Here is a 17709-nt window from a genome sequence, read left to right on the forward strand (position 1 = left end):
CTGATGGATGTCATCTTGGAGTTATGTTCCTCTCAGTGCTGAGAGAAGAGGGTACCATCCCATTTCTATCTTAGCACCACCTTAAGGGAGCTTTATTCAGCCACAGGAATGTTCTGGGATACTCATATCTCCTTGGACAGTTTGTCTTACCCTGATTCTCAGATGCTTCTGAAGTTGCAATGATCTAGTTTGTGACATTCTACCTGGATGATATAACATCCACTACAGTGTCACCCACTCTAGAGACTGTAGCTGCAGGTGAGGGCACCCGGACACCAGATTATCTGGGTAAAAATCAGGTGGGTGGCTGCAGGTGGGGGAGAAGGCAGCAGAAAACAAAATTCTTAAGAAACCAAATTCCTGTTTATAGATCAATATCCTTAGTGATAAAGAGTGAAAGTGAGAAATTCCAAAAACAGGATCCTGTCCTGGAAGGTCATTAAGAAAGAAAATTTCTAAGAGGTACAAGCAATAGCACTTTTTATAGACAGTATGGCTGGATAAGTTGCCCCAAGCAGCAGCAGCAACAACAAAAATGATTGGCGGTTATAGAGAGGTTTGATGGATATGATCTGTCTTTGGGGGTGGGGATGTTTACTGCGAAATTTCATGGATCTGAATTGCTATGTGGTGGAGAATTATTAAGATGTTTGAACAGAAATCACTGGGAATGGGGAAGTCTGGTAAATCTGAATAGTTAGAAGGGGTGATAGGAAAATTGGATAGATCTGAATCTCTGGGGTGTGGTAATAAAGTGATTGGCTGGATCTGAATTGCTGGGTGATTTAGAGGGAGGCTAGATGGATCTGAATATTGGTTGTGAGGGGAGACAGATAATAGGAGGTTGGATAGGTCTTATTAATCTGTGTTATTGCTTTAATGATTATGCTTTATGCAGACCATTCAGCAAAAACACATTGTAAATAAGCACATGTATATAGTGTGCAATGGGCACACAAGACAGTGATCCACCAAATAGGAACCATACTGCCAGAAATAATAACAAAACAAATAGCAGTGTGATTTATTACAGTATTTTGTAGGAACCCTAGACAAGGATCAGGTTGCCATTATACAAGGCACTATACAGACAGATAAAGGAGACAGTCACTGTCCCAGGGAGTTTACAATCCAGGGTCCCAGCTCTACAATGGCCTATGCACATGTAACTTTATGCGAGTTGTCCCACTGATGCACAGGAAACTAGTCACATGCATAATTGTGCACATGCTTAAAGGATTAGACGGTGACTTTATAAATTTTGACAGGAAATGTTTCCTGTGCATAAGGGTATATGGGAGAAAGTGTGGAAATATCTGTTCCATTCAGTGAGGTAAATACTTGACTGTATCTGCGAGCTGAGAAGAGGGAGAGAGTGGTGGGCTTGTCCCTCCCAAGCCTCACGGAATGTCATCAGCACTTTGAATTGCACCCAGAAGCAACTGGGAGGCCAGTACCTGGCTCCACATACTGTGGGTAATGGTCCCTTGCCACCCCACTCCCTTGCATGGACTTCAGGGCGTGTGGCCAAGCTGAGCATGTTGGGTACTGCCTGGACCCTGGGGACTAGCAACGATTCCTGCAGGGCTCAGGGCAGGCACAGCCTCTGGCACAACCTGGCGTCTCTGCCCAGGCTTAAGTTTGCAACAAACGCCAATAGCTACCACCACCCGCGACGTGGATCTCGCCCTCCGCCCATCCTCATCTCTGAGCTCCATTTCTGTATCCTGTCCCAAGCCGGGCTCCCTTGGGTTTTCCTGTTTAAAACTCAGGAGAATCGCTCGACGCTCGGCTAGTAAAGCCTGGCAGGGCTCTAGATTCGGCTGCTAGGGCCTGGTTCAGCTCTTGGCTCTGTTGCTCGGCTGTTAGGGCCTGGCTCGGTTACTTGGCGCTCATCTACCCGCCCTGGCCGAGGTCCTCGGAGCGGCGGCGGCAGGAGGAGCAGGAGGAGATCGAGCAGCTCGGGCTACTTCCCCGAGGCCAGGCCCCGCCGCGCCCGGGACCCCCAGCTCCGCCGCGACCTCGCCCCACCCCCTCGGGCTACGCGGCGAGCCAGGCCCAGGCCCTTCCTGCAGCAGGTAGGCTCCGGGCCTAGGCGCTCGGCCCGGCCTGGCTGAGCACGGCCCGTGCCCCTCCCGAGGCCGGCCTGGCCGCCCCACAGCCACCGGCTGGCACCGGACAGGGGGGCGCAGGCGGGAGTGTCGGGGCTGGGAGGCCCCCAGAGGGTCCCGGGCCTGCAGGTGCTGGGGTGCAGCGGGGTGGTACGGGGGAGGGTGTCCCCGAGCTGGGCTCCGGGGAGGTGATAACTTGGTTTGTGGGTGTCCCGCGGCGCGGAGTCTCCCTAGGACAGGTGCAGCACTGGGTTTCCTGCTGCCCCGGAGAACAGGCTGCCTGGCGCCCTCCGCTTGCCCGCCCTGGGCATAGGCCCGGACAATGCCACCGTCCGGCAGCCCCAGGCACAGAAAATCCGAGTCACCCTGAGTGAAACTGAATGGCTTCCAGCTCGTCAGGCGCTGCCGATCTGCATGTCCACTGCCACGTTAAACCGGAGACTGGTCACCGGCCGTGCCTCAGGGCCCTTGGAAACCCCGCTAACTAGCAGCAGCAGAAATGAAGGAGTTGTCTGTCATGCTCATTTGTTCAATTTTCTGTCTCCAGCTCCATTTGGTCATCACACTCCTCCTTGCACAACAGGGCAGGAGAGATGGGGTTAATTCTGTTTTCACTTTTCCGGCTGTGGTATAACTGTTGTTCTAAGGCACTTGGATGGAAACAAAAGCAGGAGGACCGTTTTTATCTTCAGGTTGAATATACCAATCAGTTCCTCCACTCAGGACTTTAGTGGGATATCAGAGTGGCTATTGTTTTTTTTGTTGCTGCTGTTTTGACACATGCTGTACATGCAGCAGGACTTAATATTTAAAAGCAATAAACAAAACTTACTGGGCTACCAAAATTAGGATAACCAAGTTTAATTAAACAAATTGTTGATTGTCCTTGAACAACTTGCCTTACAAAATGATTCCTGTAGTGGCAGTGGTGTTGTGAAACATGAGCATAGGACAGGTTATTTTATCACGATAGTTTTGGGATGGAATAAATTCCTTTTCTCTCCTTGTAATGACGCTTACTGTACGTCTGTTCTGAGGAATGAGAGTAATTTGTTCTGAACAGGGTACTCATTACACATTAGCCTTGTGATGTGGAAGTAAAGTACCTTGTCCTTTTGAAGCCATGTGCTGTTACAAAGCAGCTATGAGAGAGGATTGGGTATCTCAGCTCTTCATTGGCTTTGAGTTCCTACTCTTAGAGGTAGGTTCTACCTTTGTACAGCTGTCCATGCTGGCAGAGTCTCAATTGTTCATTCAATAGGGCAAGGAGTTGGGGTCATTAGTTAAAATAATTGGTGGTTTAAATTCATGTCTTCCTACATAATTTTGAAATTCCTTTGTAGTACCATCCTGCCAAAGGGAGGCTCTGGTACAAACACCTCCAGCAGCAGAATGAATTAAAGTATCTGGTGAAATCAGGCACAGGCTTGCCCTGTGGAGAGGGAAGAAACAAATATCCAAAAAAGTAGGGAGGTCACCCACAGAGAAGAGGAGGTGCAAGTAAATGACTTAATTTTAGGGTGTAGATTTTAAAGGGATATTGTCATCTTAAAAGTCGTGTCTCTGATGACTTTTTGTCTAATCTTGTTATGATTTATAGTTAAGATTTTATAGGTAAGAACTGAGATGCTAGAGGAAAAAACAACTTTTCATTTTTTGTTCGTTTGACAGCACTGTTTCCCCATGCAGTCAGTTTCCCTTGTTGGAGTGTGTCTCATTGAGATGGGGGTAGAGAAACAACCATTGTGTGCGTAGGTTTTTAAAAAAAATTTTTTTTTTTAATCTGCAAAAACTGACCAATGGACTCGGGCAGATATATGGCCTGAAACCGCTTTTAACTTAAAACAAACACAAATCCCTCTAATTGATGATCCTCCTTGTAACTAAGTTTTTCATGTCTCCCTACTTTTTTTTTATTTTGCTCCTTCCATACCTACTCTGTAAGAAACTTTGAATAAAAAACTTATTCCAAGGAGTTTGACGTCCTTAGTAAGGGACTGTAGACATCTTACATGTTGAGATGCCACTGTATATAAACTGAGGCTACCAGTGTCTTCCTTTCATCTCTGTTCCATCTGAAATTTGGAGAAGGCACTTTACATTTAGCTTGTAAGTGTACTCCACTTAAGAAGGAACAATCAGTTGCACACTTACAAAATGGGAAATGATTGCCTAGGAAGGAGTACTGCAGAAAGGGATCTGGGGGTCATAGTGGATCACAAGCTAAATATGAGTCAACAGTGTAACACTGTTGCGGGGGAAAAAAGGGGGGGGCAAACATAATTCTGGGATGTATTAGCAAGAGTGTTGTAAGTAAGACACGAGAAGTAATTCTTCTGCTCTACTCTGCGCTGATTAGGCCTCAACTGGAGTATTGTGTCCAGTTCTGGGCACCACATTTCAGGAAAGATGTGGACAAATTGGAGGAAGTCTGGAAAAGAGCAACAAAAATGATCTATGAGGGAAGATTGAAAAAACTGGATTTGTTTAGTCTGGAGAAGACTGAGAGGGGGACATAAGTTTTCAAGTACGTAAAAGGTTGTTACAAGGAAGAGGGAGAAAAATTATTCTCTGGGCTTAAATTGCAGCAAGGGCAGTTTAGGTTGGAAAAACTTCCTAACTGTCAGTATAGTTAAGCACTGGAACAAATTGCCCAGGGAGGTTATGGAATTTCCATCATTGGAGATTTTTAGCAGGTTAGACAAACACCTGTCAGGGATGGTCTAGATAATACTTAGTCCTGCCATGAATGCAGGGGACTGGAGTAGATGACCTCTCAAGGTCCTTCCAGTCCTATGATTTCCTGGTTCCCTGTGGCAGAACATTGTGTGTGTGGGTGGTTTTTTTTTTTTTTTTTTTTTTTTTTAAATAAATGGTTTAATACATGACTCTGATACTGTGATACATGGTCACCACGCTAACCTTGGTCTTTTCAGCTTGATAGTGTCCCTTAAATTACTGAATACATTCTCTCAACCTTAACTGCACCTTAAAGATTTTGTCTGGGAATGTGTATTTAGTTCTTGAATTGTTCTCCTAAATCGTTCCTTCAGAGCCCTTATCAATTTTGTTGCTCTTCTCTGAATTTCTCCTATGTTTGTAGATAAACAGAGGACTTCAATTTATAGGACTTTCATGGCACATGATATTTTTTAAAAAGCTGTTGAAGTTTCAAGTGTCCCAACAGGGTTCTTTCTTTCCATCGGATTAATGTAAGTGTAAATTCTTTTCCAAGACATGTTGTTTTGGTAGTGCTCACAATGTGTTAGGCACTTTTCAAACACAAGAAAATGTACCGTTCCTGCCTTGAAACGCTTACAAACTAAACGGCAAATGAAGAGCGTGGTCTACACTAGGGACAGGTCTACGCTGGGGGGAGGGGGGAGATCGATCTAAGTTACGTGAATAACGTAGCTGAAGTCGACGTACTTAGATTTACTCACCGCGGTGTCTTCACTGCGGAGAGTCGACTGCTGCCACTCCTCCATCGACTCCGCCTGCGCCTCTCTTGGCGGTGGAGTACAGGAGTCGACGGGAGAGTGCTTGGGGATCGATCGCTGCCCGCCGATCTAAGGGTATATCAACACTTTAGGCTGGGGGGTGGGGTGGGTGATTCCCAGTTCAAAGAGACTAGTTCTCAGTGAGCCAGCATCCTAAAAACAGAGTGTAACCATGGCTAGAAGCAGGAGGGGCTAGCTGCCTTGAGTTCATACTTAGCATTTGGGGCCGCTAGCTTCTTGTGTTGCTGTGGCTACATTCCATTTTTAACTTATGTTAGCTCTCACCGAGATAGCATGTATGTCTCCTCAAGTTTGGAATCACACTCCCAGCTCAAAGTGTACACATACTCTAAGTGGGTAACTAGCCACAGCTGTATATCCTCCTATATCTTTGTGGCAATCAATAGATGTAGAATATCCTCGAGTTTCCACATACAGCCATAACTGGCCTATTTCTTACAGGCGTGAAGGCAGAAGTGGGTCTTTAGGAGGGATAAGAATATGGAGAGGGTAGTGGCCTCTCAAATATGGTTAGGGAATGTGTTCTCTGCTGTCCCTCCCAATGGAAGAAGGCTCACAGATGTTTGCATGAGAACCATATGTATTTCTTTGTATTTATCATTGTTAACAACTCCTCCTAATTTGGTGTCCCCTGCAAATTTCATTATGCTGTTTATCCCCTCTTCCAATTTGCAGATTTTAAAATGGGACCTAACAGTGGCCCTGTGTGAGCATACAATATGGTTCCCTACCACCAGTCTAGTACATTGCTGTTTAATAGTTTTTCAGCTAATTCTCAATACGTTTGACAGGGTCATAGCTAAGCACTCTTGAATGAATTTTGAGTGAGACATCATGGGACCCTGTCTGAGACTTTTTGCTAAAATTCAAATATAATATTGACTGTTCACTTATGACTAATCTGTCAGAATAAACAATAACGTGTTCTAGCAACATCCTGCTGGCTGATAGTTCTATAATCCACTATCACTGTAAATCAGTGACTTAGAGTTAGCCCCTTTTGTGTTAGGAAGGTAGGCAAACAGCAAAGGAGGCTACAGGTACCAGTTTTTTGGTACTTGGAACTTTTTCATTGCTGTCTAGAAATAATTGTTAATGGATTGGTATGCTGCTTGACTAATACTTTTTCATCCTAGGGTGCATATTATCCAGATATCCTGATTTGTAAATTCAAACTCACCTATTCCGTATCCATAGCTATTTTTTTACAATCTTTTTTTATACTTTTACTTTTTCTCTTTGAAGGCAGACTAAAAAGGAGTTCAGCATTGCCCTCTTCACTTAATAATGGACCTACTTTCTCTCCATTACTGCTTTTTCCCCTTGATTTATAGGACCCCTTATTTCCATTAACTCCTTGGATAGCATTAATTTTTTTCTGCTGTCTTCTCTGAAAGCCATAATTGACCTGAGTGTTTGCATTCCCACTTTTTCATTTCCTATACAAGTTTCTTAACTTCAGATGTTTGAGCACTGCCTTATGCATCTGACACAACTAGCAATTGTTTTGCATTTTTTGTAGAGAAGTTGTAGAGCAGCGGCTCCCAAACTTGATTGGTTTTGCTACTACCGTCTTAAAAAAAGAAGTTGTGAAGTGAATTGGTGGAACATCAAGGTCATGTACCACCAGTGATGTATGTGTACAGTGCAGGAATCCCTGTTAGACAATTGTGCCTTTTAGTGTTTCCCAACTGCCTTCACCAGTGTGCATTTGAATACTTGTATTGCTTCCTTTATTCATTAGAATTTTTTCTCAAAACTTTTCCCCCCGATACTTCTTATACTTTTAATGTTGTAGTTAGTGAACTTACTGAATTGAGGGCACTCCTGATCACTGGTACTATGTATGTCCTATTACTCTTGTATTTTCACTAAGGTTACATTATTGGAAGCCTGTGTGTTGACATCATGGAGAGGGGACATTGCAGAGTAACATAACAATCTGGTATGAAGAATCTACTTCATACTTACTACATATTAATTAACTCAGTTTACGAGGGAAAGTGATTGAATTAAATATTAATAAGTTCAAAATAACGGTGTTGGGGAGGAATAGTATAGGGTGACCCACAAGGAAGTAACAATGAAATTGTGTAAAGGAGAAGGCAGGAATATAGGAAACACTTCCTAATGGTGAGATCTATTAAACTTTGGAATTGTCTCCTGATAGAAGCTCCATTGCTTGGGACATTTAAAACAGGAGTGGATATAGGCTCAGGGAATAGACAAGAACATCCTGCCTCGGCACCCAAGAAAGTGGAGTATAAATGAAAGTCTTTGTTGGCTCTAATTTTTATGATCTGTTCTCTGAAGCTTCCAGGAGGTGTTGGATGCTGGGATTGGGTGTAGAGGGAAGCTGTCTGAACCCATGTGCTAGCAGAGCTCATCTTTCAACTTCCATGAAGAACCTTCATATGAGGTTTTGAGTGCTCATCCAGTAGTACAGCTGAGTTATCACTCTTATGAGGCCTTCTTGGCCATGTTGGCAGAGGTGATAACCCTGGCACCACCCTCTTGGGCTTACAAAAGTTGTTCGACACAAGCATGTAACATTTATCCTGCATCTTGTGCAATTTATAATTCCCACAAGGCTTCTATCTCTGAAACTTCTTCTCTGATTCCCTTGAGCCTTTCCAACAGAATTTTCTTTTGGATTGAGGCTGAGCATGTGAAATTCTAGGCCAATCGGAGGCTTATTGGATAAATTAGAATGGAATCAGGAATAGGCATTGAAACGGACTTTTCTTGTTAACCACAGAGTCACTTAAAAATCACATACGTTTTCCTGTCCCTCCTTTTTCCTGCTATATTGGTGACAGTCTGTCCAGGTAGAATTTGATGTGCATCCTGTACCAAGCCCAAACTTTTCATTCCCCTCTCTTGTTTAGAAGGTCTTAATTCAGAAATGCTCCAGTTTCAGCTTTTGGCCAGGTCATATATACTCTGACTCACCATCTTATCTGCCTGCTTGCTTCTGTGAATTAGGGAATCACAAGGAGCTCTCTGGGTTTAGGTGAGGTGCTTGCTTCCAGTTGGTTTTTCCGAGTACTGGTTTTGTGGTAACATACCCTCAGGCTCAACCTGAATCTGTAAAAGATCTAATTCTGCCAATTGAGTTAGCAGCAAATCTGTTTACAGGATTAGACCCCCATTCTGTAAATGCTTACATACATGCTGCTTTGGGTTGTTCCACTGAAATCTGTGGGCCACATCTGGTTCTGGCCACTGTCAGAGATGGGTTATTGGACTAGATGGACCTTGGGTCTGATCCCTATGGTATTTACTATGTTCCTATATTTATTTCCTTATCTGGGGCTTAGATTGTAGGTTTCTTTACCTCTCCATCCCAAAAGAGCCAATTTTTTTTTAAGCGTTAATTTACACTTTACCTCACTCTGTTCCCCATTCCTCTCCATACCATACTTTTGAGAGGGAGGCATAGTCTGAGAATATTGAACTGGGAACTAGGAACTCTAGTGTTCTGATATCAGCTGTGCTATTGACTCAGATAGTGGCTTTTAACAAGTCACTTCCCCTTTTTGTGCATTTCCTCATTTGTCGATTGTGAAGGGGTTGTGAAATTTGTATGGAAATGAAAATTGCTATACATGTGCTAAGTATTGAGATAATAGAGCTAGAAAAGACCAGTCAGGTTGTCCAATCTGACCACCTAAATTTTGAAGGGAGTACCCACTTACATTTTCCCCACAAATGTCTCTTCTAGCCTGTTTGCCAGTCTTTGCAGTGTTGGTACCTCCTCAAATTTCCCTTGGCACTTCCTCTTCCATGTGATCTTGTCAATAACTAACCTAAATCTTTGCCAGCTTAATTTTTCCTCCTCTTTTATCAACTGAAGAGTTCTCTTCCTTAACTTAGTCAAAAATACTTCTCATGATAAAGTATCTCCCTGAGTCTTCTGTCTTCAGTTCCACATTTTAATCGCCATTGTCTCTTGCAATTTTGGTGTCAGTTGCTCTTTTTATGTTATCTAGCTTGTCTATATTTCATGCAAAAACTACTAATTCATCATTATGACTGGGAATTTAAACACACAAGTCAGGAAATTCCAGTTAAGGTTCTCATGGCAACTAACTCCTTGTTGTACTTGCACAATATTTTGTATTGATGAGGGTGCTGCTTAATGTCTGTGCAAAGTGGTTGTTTGTGTTGCTGCAGCAACACTAACTTTTTAATTTCCTGACTTGTGTTTATATTCTCAAACATAATTAGACTAACACAGTTTTGGTACTGGATTTCCCTTTTTGTATAAATTAAACAATTCAAAATAAGAAATTTCCCATTGAAAGAAAATTGTTTTCTTTTTTGATGAAAGATTGAAATATGCCAGGTTGAAGATACATATTCCTTTTGAGCAGTGCACTTTGATGCATTTAAAATCCCAGTAGAAGATCACAGCATGCAATTCTTACTATTCCATTATGTCTAAACCAGGTATTTTCAAACAGACTAAAGGTTTTCTGTTTCACAGAGAGCTTGGTCCGTGGCAAGTGTGAAGATCTTTAAATTTCAACTTTTTAAAATTGAAGGATGTAAAAAGTCTGAATGAATGGATTATTCTTTTTCAATATCTCAGAACAGACAGAATAAAAACCTAGCAAACATGCCAAGTCTTTCTGGGGTGAGTAACTTCAGCCCACAGGGTAATAGTTTGAAACAGTTAAAAGCCTAAAAACAGAGTCTTGCAATGAAAGTGCCACCTCATCCCTAACCCTGGGCCCAGTTATGTAATCTCCACACAAGTTGACTTTCCATTAACTTCAGTGAGAACTTTCTGTGTACAAAGACTGTAGAGGATCAATCCTCTGTAAAGTTGCTGAAATCCGTCTTGCATCATGGCGATCATATTCTGTCTATCCATTTCTATCTCCTCTCTCCATCCTAATACTATCCTATGGTATAGCTCAGGGGTAGGCAACTTATGGCACATGTGCCGAAGGCGACACGCAAGCTGATTTTTCAGTGGCACTCATACTGCCCGGATCTGGCTACCGGTCCGGGGGGGCTCTACATTTTAATTTAATTTTAAATAAAGCTTCTTAAACATTTTAAAAACCTTATTTACTTTACATACAATAATAGTTGAGTTATATATTATAGACCTTCTAAAAATGTTAAAATGTATTACTGACCCACAAAACCTTAAATTAGAGTGAATAAATGAAGACTCGGCACACCACTTCTGAAAGGTTGCCGACCCCTGGTGTAGCTTGAGAGCTGACAGACTTCGGGTTCTCGGAGCTCTAAGGCAATGGCTGAAATAGTCGCAGGGAACTACTACTTCCAGTGTAATTATGGTGCAGATTTTTTCATGAGTAAAATCATGATAGTGAGGGTCAAAAGTAGGATTCCATGAATGCATCCTATGCTGCAAGACTGGTCACCAACAAGAGACCATTACAGGAATGTTTAAAATAAATGGTAGAACACTTTCAAATTTGGGTAGGGATTTTTTTCTTTTCCCACCATAGTGTACTATGATACTTAGACTAATACCTGAAACGATATATCTCAATTGGTATAATCAAGTACAAGGGAACAGTGTAGGCTTGTGGTTAGAGCAGGAGACTGAGTATTGGGATTCTGCAGTTCTAGTTCTGGCTCTGCCACTGTTCTGGTGTCTTGCTTAATAAGTAATTTCATCTCCTTATACCTCCCATTTTATAACACCTGTGTCACAGGAGGGGAAGGTGTTGGTCTTAACTCTGGGTAAAATGCTCTGAAATCCTTAAGATTTGCATCATAACATACTTTGTGTCTCCACTGCATATTCATTAAACTTCCTTGCAGCTGTCTTTAAGTGCCATGTTACAACCCCAGAAATAAGTCTCTTTTTAAAGTTTGAATAAAAGCAGGAACAAGAACTATGTGATTATCATGATATGGTTCATGGATGACATGAAAGAAATGAAGCTGAAAAGCAGAGGATTAGAGTCACTTAACAGAAGACTAGATGTTAAGCTCATGGATTGGAGCCTCGGAAGCTCGTATGGTCCTATGCCACTGCAGTGAAGGATGCTGAGGCCCTTTTCTTCTGCTATAACCTTTGTAAAAAGTTAGACTAGTAGAACTGTTCTGGATAGAGGGCCATGTTATCATTCTAAACTGTCTTTACATAGTTCAGTTTCCAGTACTTCATGCTGCAAGGAGTGATCATACCGAGGGGACTTCCAAATTCACAGTCCATTTTGATCAATTTAAAAGTTGGTCAATTTCATGTTTTCAGATGTTTACATCTGAAATTTCATGGAGTTACCACCATGGGGGTCCCAACCCAAAAGGAGGTTGTGAGGGGCGGTCACAAAGCTGTTGTAGGGGGTAGCAGGATTGCCACCCTCGCTTCTGCACCATCTTTGGGGCTGGGCTCTGAAGGCAGCAGCCGTGGGGCTTCCTGCAGTTGAGGGAGGTACCTGGAGGTGGGTCTGATCTCCCCCTCAGAGCAGCTGTGCAGGCCTGCCCCCTGCCTAGCCCAGACTAGCAGCTAGGAGCCCCTGCCTCTGCCACTACCCTCCAGTAGCTAGATTTCATGGGGGAGGTCTGATTTTCATGGCCCATCGCATGTTTTTCAGGGCTGTGAATTTGGTAGGGCCCTAACCATGGATATTGAGCCAGTGCAGGAAGGGAAAAATCAACCTTGCCTGTCTGGAAAGTAGAGGTTCTGAAAGTGTTGAAATTCACACCACCGCCTGGGCATTAATTCAATTCACTATTTGCTTAGTGAAATCTGGAGGGAGAGTTAGGCTCCCTTTGTGAATGAGGTAATACTTAGCTCTTCATATCTTACATCTGAGAGCAATATCATCCCCATTTTGCAAATGCAAAAATGGAGGCACAGGGAAATGACTTTCTCAGTGTCACCTAATGGGCCAGTGGCTGAGCCTGAAATGGAAACCAGGTCTTCTGAGTCCCAGTCCATTGCTCTATTCTTCTCTCTCTTCCCCCTCCCCCCCCCGCCCCATCTCTAAAACACATGTTGGTCCTGCCAATGTTAAGTAAATCTGCTCCTGAAGCTAATGGCCTTGCCACCAACTGCCCCTACTCCCAGTCTCTCTTTCTTGAATAAGGTAATCTAAGACTGTGGAATGCGACCGCTGGCAGCATCTCTTCACCTATGAGATCCTAGATTCCTTTCAGTCTGGCTTCAGTTTGGTAGATGGCATAGAAAAGATGCTGGTTGTGTTTAATGGGTGATCTCTTGGGGCTATTGTTCCTTTGTGCTGGACCTAGCAGGAATAGATAGTTGTGTTAAGCTGGTTTTGCTTTTTTTTTTTTTTTTTTTTTTTTCCTTGCATAGGTTCCGGAGGGTTGTGATTGGCATCTGCTCCTCCTCCCAGAGAGCCTTTACCACTTGGTCCCAGAGAACTCAGTTTTATCCTTTCTCCAGTTGTAATGTTTTGGGGGACTGTGTGGACCGCAGTGCCACCAGTAAGATGACACCAAGCTCTGTTGTAAGTGTGTACAATGCTCTCTTCTCAGCTACTAAAAGAAATAGGGATCTTGATGAACATCTGTCTCAGGATCAGTCCCAGGTAAAATGGAGGGGAAGTTGATTGATTGGCAGGGGAAGCACTTTGAGAAACTAGCAGCACCTGCTGTAGCATCCTCAATAGAAGACACCTGTCTTCTGGTTGTCAAGGTGGGGTGTACTTGTGGAGGCCAAAAATACTTTTTGTGCCTGACTGGCCAGGAGGCATTATCCTCAGTGATCCATTGTTCTTGGAGAATGCACTTCTGTATCCCACCGTTGGGATGGTTAGGGCTGTGCCATGAGCCTGGAACAGTTTACCAAGTGTTAGTGTCTGATTTGTAGGTTTCTTTATTGGTGGTCTTGCAGGGCAGCAGCACATCACTTAACTTCTCCTGCAGTGTTCTCCAACTTCATTTGGGGTTGTGAATACACTCCCCTCTCATTGGGGGAATGCCATGGGGAACACAACTTAATTGTTAAAGCAAACACACAGAATTCTAAAAATCTTATATTCTGTGGCCAGACTCGAGTTCAGCAGCCAACAGTGCAGTGTTCTCCTTCTGAAGCAGTGATGCTTTCCCGGCAAGGTTTGTTTGCAAGTTCTCTTCATGGCTTCCTTTTGTCCTCCAGAATGTATAGGCAGAGACAGCTTTTATATTTCACTTGCTGTTGTCTTTGTCAGTCACTTAGGACATCTTTGGGCAGCAGGGAGGCTGAAAGACTTGAATTTTTTTTTTTTTTTTAAGGGGTGTGACAAAGTTCCTTCTCTGCCTTGGTGGGTCCTGCGCTTATTGGCGGATTTGCTCTCCTCAGAGATTCACGGCAGCCCTCAGTTTGGCCACGTTTGCTAGTGGCTCAATCCTGCCGTTCACTCAGCTAACCTCCCCACCGGCCAGCATGGGGAAAAGGAAGGAGAACAATCCCCGCAGTCTGTGCTGATCCACCTAGTGGGTCGGGGGACAGGCCAGGGACCTTCCCCTCTGGTGGGACCCACAGTCCAGGTCAATTCCTCCTGTATCCAATAGGGAGTTGGGGGAATGGGGGTAACCCGGGCCTGCCCTCTACTCCGGGTTCCAGCCTAGGGCCCTGTGGATCACAGCTGTCTACAGTGTTTCGTGTAACACCTGTGTGACAGCTACAACTCTCTGGGCTACTTCCCCCTGGCCTCCTCCCAACACCTTTATACTCACCGCAGGACCTTCCTCCTGATGCCAGATAACATTTGTACTCCTCAGTCCTCCAGCCCTCTGACTCTCAGCTCCTTGCATGCCCCTCACTAAGTGAAGTGAGGCCAATTTTAAACCAGGTGCCCTGATTAGCCTGCCTGTCTTAATGGATCCTAGTAGCTTCTTAATTGGCTCCACGTGTCCTAATTAGCCTGCCTGCCTTAATTGGTTCCAGCAAGTTCCTGATTGTTTTGGAACCGCCCCTGATACCTTACCCAGGGAAAAGGTATCTGCTTAATCTGAGGCTAATAATCTGCCTTCTATCACTCTCCTGTAGTCCGGGCAGAGTTCTTCTGGGCGGCATCCACTGGCTCCCTTGATGCCTTCGAGGAGCAGTGGGCGCTGTCCGGGGTTCTCTGCTCAGTGTCCCAGTCAGGTTCTCTTCGTTTGACCCTTTGACCGTGCTTCTGTTCCTGTTATTTCATTAGTTGTCCCCCGGAATCATTTGGTCTCCAGGCCCAGTGGACCCTCCCCTTAGCCTGGGGGGAGGTCCTTTAGCAGTGGGTGGGCTTTGTCCGCCCACTTCCTGGATCCCAATCCTGTAGCCATCTCGCCCGACCCTGTCACAGGGGGTTGTGTGCAGAAGATGCACAACATTTGCTGCTTTCAGCCTTTTTACTGGTAGAGATGGTCCTAACCCTTTCAGATGCACTCATCAGAGAAGGCTTTCAGTGGTTGATTTGGCACATGACCAACCAGTCCTATGAAGTGCTGGAAAGATGAGATTCTTATTTTAAGAGCCTGTAAGGCCATAAATTCCTTTCCAGTGTCTTTAGTGGATAATTCACTTGTGCTGACACCATCTGAAATCCTCCCCTGCATCAAAACCAGCTGTGGTCCCTGAGAACGGTGTTATGTAAACTCATCAAGAAACAACAGCAATTAGGGTAATGGGAAAGGAAAGATGGGGAGACCCACAGTCTCTGCAACATGCCAGTGTTCTCCAGTTACTCGCTGTCAGTTACAGAACATCTGCTGAATGTTCCAAAATGATGTATTCTTGACTGTCCTTCCTGCTGTGGGCAGATTTCTGTTTGGACTGCCTCTCGGACAGATGGGTTCCTGTCAGATCAGTTCAGTGTGCTTCCTGCTGGCCATTTGTCATGATGGTCTTCATTATCCTGGTGTACTGTAATGATCTCTGTCTCCTGTTTTGCATTCATTCTGGGATTACTAAAGGCCTCTGTAGGCCTCCGGGGTGGGGCTCGTCCCTTGCAGGGGCGAGTGGGAGCCAGGCCGCCTCACTCCACGAGGCTGGGGAACAGATCAATCTCGCAGGTCCAAGCCCTAAGCCGGGGCAGGGTTGTGAGCAATCAGTAGTCCTGGGCTCAGGCCCTCAGGTGGGGGCTGAGCATTGGCGTGAGGGTAGGGGAGGAGGAGAGACTGCCACCCGGGGGGGGGCGGGGAGACTCAGGCCCACCCACTCCACTGTGTCCCAGCCCAGGGCCCTATCAGCAGCAATCCGTCTGCTGCTGGGTCTGTGGGGATCCTGACCGCAACACATTGACATAGGTTCGGGGTCTGCTACCCCCGGGCTACTTCCCATCTCCTCCTCCATGGGTACCTGCATGTCCTTAGCCTCGTCCGCCGTGTCCCAGATCATGGGCTCCTCACGGCAGTGAGCACTGGGTAGATTGGGCGGCTCCTCCGGACCCTCGGTGAGGGGAAGTTCAGTCCGCTCCTCCGGATACTGGGCTCGGGGCAGGCGTGGTGCAGCAGGAGCTCGGGCACCAGCGTCTGCCCTCTCCCGCGGTCGGGCCGCAACTGAGCGCTGGGGCTGGGCCTTTATACTTCCTGTCCCACCCCTTGACTTCCGGGGGGCGGGGACAGGAGGCGGTGACTCCGCCCACTCCGGCAGCTGTTCTGGCTCGTCCCTCACAGGGGCAAGTGGGAACCAGGCCGCCTCACTACAGCCTCCTTTATGGATTCTGAACAATTACAGCTGGACTCGTGTAGCTCATTCAGAAACTGGGAATTCTCAAGACTCTTTTGAGGGTAGCTGGCATGGAGCAGGATTCGGGGAGAATTGGGTCTGGGCTGGGTAATTCTTTCCACACTTGTAAACAGCCTAGCATGCAATCTGTAGTGTCCTGAAATGCCCTGAAGGAAAAATGGTTAAAGAAAACAAAGCCACCAGTTGTAGAAAATCATTTGGCTTTCCACTTGTAGAGTTTCCCTGGTACAGTGGGCAATTTTCCAGATCTTTAATGACTCTATACTAATAATTAATCTTGCAGTTGTCAGGCAAAACTTGTGGGTGTTTTCCCCTAGAACATGAGAGTTAAGAAAACCTTGCTTCTCATTCTGATTTTCAACTTTCAGGTGTGATATTTAATATTGGGTATAACAAATCCAATGCTACTGAGACAGTGGGCTGGAAAGACCTGATCCTTTGATCTGCACTTTCTGTCTATGCTGAGACCAGAATGTAGACCATTCCAAGCCTGCGGAGCTTCTACTATTCCTGTTTTAGGGTCACATAGCTGATATAATACAGTAAATATCAATTGCATTCTGTATCATATCTGGCAATGATATTTAACCACAAACTATATGCCATTTGCTGCTTTTCTTCCTCAGACAAAACCCTTTTGAAGCTGATAGGGAATTTTGACAAGGATAGAAGGATTTGGCTCAATGTAAGAAAATTAGGAAGAGAGTCCATTATTAAGAAAGGTGAAAGGTTTCTTGTTTTTAAAGGGAAGCCAGCAAATATAGCTGGTGCCCACAACTAAACTGGATACAGCAAAATATAACCTACACACAGGGAAACAAATGCAATCTGAAATGCTTGCAGAGCACTTCTCCCCATTAAAGCCACTTTCACCACAACATTCAGGGTGTCATTAAGCCAGGAAAACGATGTACCTCTATCCTTAGTGAGCTCTAATTAGGTTAGCCCCAGAAGGGATTCCGGAAAGCCCCTATAATCCAACCTTCACTCAAGACTTCTTTATAGACTCGGGGGGGCTGTTTGTATGTGTCCAGATATGCTCTAACATGTACAGTGTGTCAGCCCTACAGTAAGTTATAGAAAGCTGGGCAGCTCAGCCGCTTACCACGTAGGTGCTGACTACATCCCTTCAAACAATGGAGCAAGAGATCCTATTAGGGGTATGAAAAAACAGGTAGCAAGCTCCACAGGGATCATGATCCAAAGTATTTTGTTCTCTATAAACAAGAACCTCTGTCCAAAAAGCTATGAATTTGGGAGCAGAACACAATAGGTGAAGCAATGCTGCTCTCTTGGAGTACCTTCTCCAACACAGATTGACCTGGTGTGAGCAGATCGGAATGTCTTACATATTGTAGAGATCAGTTCATACTGAGTTTCAGTTGGGGATGTTTCAGGGAACGCCTTTTTT

The 17709-nt window shown here is 44.9% G+C and overlaps 1 protein-coding gene across 2 annotated transcripts in view; it reads left to right on the forward strand.

Annotated features, from left to right (window-relative positions):
• Window positions 1-1877: 1877 nt before the first annotated feature.
• AMBRA1 (autophagy and beclin 1 regulator 1) overlaps window positions 1878-17709 on the forward strand; it is a 198125-nt gene continuing 182293 nt past the window's right edge. For both annotated transcript variants that reach the window (XM_034769548.1, XM_034769549.1), the window contains exon 1: window positions 1878-2078. The gene's annotated coding sequence lies outside the window, so the exon portion shown is untranslated. The remainder of the gene's footprint in view (window positions 2079-17709) is intronic.

The sequence above is a fragment of the Trachemys scripta genome, chromosome 4, assembly GCF_013100865.1.
Source record: "Trachemys scripta elegans isolate TJP31775 chromosome 4, CAS_Tse_1.0, whole genome shotgun sequence".
NCBI lineage: Eukaryota > Metazoa > Chordata > Testudines > Emydidae > Trachemys > Trachemys scripta.